Below are 3,077 nucleotides of genomic sequence, written 5' to 3' on the forward strand. Positions count from 1 at the left end.
TCGCCGGGCAGGCGCGCATGCGTGAATGTCACACAGGGGAGCGGGGAAGGGGGGCGTTTGCCTGCTGTTGCGCATGCGCATGTCGCGATTTTGGGCGGCCCTTCGTCTCAAATGGGGCGCATGCGCAACAAAATGAGGCCCCCTGATGGTGCGGAAGCCGGGCCAGCCAAACTGCGCGTGCGTATTTTGCCGGCTTCGGAGCCCGGGGGGTGAGAGAGAGACTTTTGCTCGTTCACGCATGCGCACACTGAATGGCGGGGCAAATTTAGAAGGAAGAAAAACAATTCTCTCAGCGGGTCATGCAACGGAGGTAGCGGAGAAAGAAATAGAATCGAAATTTTGATTGTCAGAGGTAGAACAGTGAGAAGATATGCGTCTTTTAAATTGTAGAGGAGAGCCTGATCGAATGCTATCAAAATTTAATACACAGGTTGCTGGAAAATAAACAGTTTTTCCAGCATTTTCTATTTCAGATTTCCAGCGTTTGCAGAGTTTTTTCTTCAATTACAAACCAAAGTTGTCGGCCCAGCTATAGCTTTAAACGTACTTTTTTCTGCATTCTGTTATTTTCCCTTGTACGAGGGAAGCCTGCTTAATTCATTGTCACACATGTGACCAGATGGAGACAAAGTCAGCCAAAGTTTAGGTGCAGAGTTCGGTTTTGGGGGAGTGAGGGGAGAGGGAAGGAATCATTAAAGTTGATCACCCAATTGCACATTTCCAGTACAGTGTGGTCCAAGTCAGTTTGGGAACCTAAATTTTTAATTTTTAGGTAATCCACTCCCATCAGTCCACCTAGAGGCTATCTTCCTTTTTTCACCTCCATCCCTCGTTACCAAGATTATTAATCTCCCCCACCTGTCCATCACCCACCTACCTATCTACCTGGGTTTCTTCTACCTTGGTTCACCTTTCCTATCCCATCCCTCACCTGGTTCCATCTGCCCATCATCCCTGCCTTGCCTGGGTTCATCTATCACCTACCAGCCTCAGTGTCAATACCCCCCATTCCCCACCTCCTCCCTCTCCCCTACCTAGCTCCATCTGCCCATCATCCCCCCTCATCTGGTTCCACCTATGACCTACCAGTTTCACCCCTCCCTCTCACTTCTATGTACAGGCTATCTTCTCTCTATGCTCTCAATCCAGATGCAGGATCATGGTTTGAAACATCGACCATTCCTTTGCCTCCACAAATGCTGCTTCACCTGCTGAATTCTTCCAGCAGTTCATTTTACACTTGGGACCTTCTTGTCTGTTTGTTTCTAGGCCTGGCCAAGGTGCCTTTTGCAGGCCCAGGCAGTGGGCCTTCTGGAGTTTGTGGGAGTCAACTGCCTGCCCCTCTTCCAACACCTTTGAAAGGGAGAATAACACTGCACCTGTGCGAATCCCCACAGCGTCTGGCAACACTGTGATCTCTGTCTCGAGGAGGTTAGTCACGGCCAGAATTAACTCCTGCCTGAGCAAGGACCTGGACCCACTGCAATTTGCCTACCGCCACAACAGGTCTACAGTGGATGCAGTCTTACTAGCTCTTCACTTGGCTTTGAAGCACCTAGATAACAGCAATGCATACGTCAGGCTGCTGTTTATCAATTACAGCTTGGTAACCAGAGGGTACCTCCCTCTGCAACTGGATCCTTGACTTCCTTATCAGGAGACCACAGTCAATGCAGATCAGTAATAACATCTCCTCCTCGCTGACAATCAACACAGGCACACCTCAAGGATGTGTGCTTAGTCTACTCTCTCTACGCTCATGACTGTGTGGCTAGGCACAGCTCAAACGACATCTATAAATTCGCCGATAGCAGCATTTATATACCATTTTTCCAACCCCTTTCAGTTGTTGGCAGAATCTTAGATGGCGATGAGGAGATGCACAGGAGTGAGATAGGTCAGCTGGTTGAGTGGTGTCGCAACAACAACCTCGCACTCAGCATCAGCAAGACCAAGGAATTGATTGTGGACTTCAGGAAGGGGAAGTTGGGAGAAAACACACCAATTCTCATTGAGGGGTCAGTAGTGGAAAGGGTGAGCAGCTTCAACTTCCTGAACGTCAACATCTCAGAAGATCTATCCTGGGTCCAACACATTGATGCAATCACAAAAAAGGCACGCCAGCAGCTCTACTTCATTAGGAGTTTGAGGAGATTTGGTATGTCACCAAAGACTCTTGCAAATTTCTATAGACGTATGGTGGAGAGCATTCTGACTGATTGCATCACCACCTGGTATGGAGGCTCCAATGTGCAGGATCGAAAGAGGCTTCACCAGCTCCATCACGGGCATGACCCTCCCCACCATCGATGACATCTTCAAGAGCTGGTCCCTCAAGAAGGTGGCATCCATCATTAAGGACCCTCACCATCTGGAACATGCCCTCTTCTCATTACTACCATCAGGGAGGAGGTACAGGAGCCTGAAGACCCACAATCAATGTTTCAGGAATAGTTTCTTCCCCTCCACCATCAGATTTCTGAATGGTCCATGAACTCTACCTCATTATTCCTCTTCTGCGCAATTTTATTTATTTATTTATTGGTAACTTATAGTAATTTTTATGTCTTGCATTGTACTGCTGCTGCGAAACAGCAATTTTCACAATGTATGTCAGTGATAATAAATCTGATTCTGATTCATCTGTGCCGGGGTGATCCTGGAGAAGAAGCATTTGGTTCACAGACTCACTTGACAGTTTGCATTTCCGGGGCTGGAGTGCATCTTGAGCAGCAAGGATAGAACTTTTAATTTAATTTTTATTTGGGTAAATAAAACTCTTAATTTAAAAAAAACACACGTTGCCCCCCCCCCCCCCTTTGGGGGGCGCTTTAGAGATATCTGGTAAGTAGTACAATTTAGAAGAGGTTGGCGTAAATTTAAATATTTTTACAACGGTTAGTGTAAAAGGTGGGCGGGGTCATTCCAAGAAACGCCCACCTTTGCTTTGGTTGGATGTAGTTTGATGATTGATGTGCATATCAGCCCATCGAACAGCTATCAACCAATCAGAGCAAAGAAAACGGGGAAACGTCATTGGATTGCTTCATTGTCAGGTTTCCCTGTGATTTTTCTCC

Source organism: Pristis pectinata, chromosome 7 (assembly GCF_009764475.1).
Source record: "Pristis pectinata isolate sPriPec2 chromosome 7, sPriPec2.1.pri, whole genome shotgun sequence".
NCBI classification, from domain to species: Eukaryota; Metazoa; Chordata; class Chondrichthyes; order Rhinopristiformes; family Pristidae; genus Pristis; species Pristis pectinata.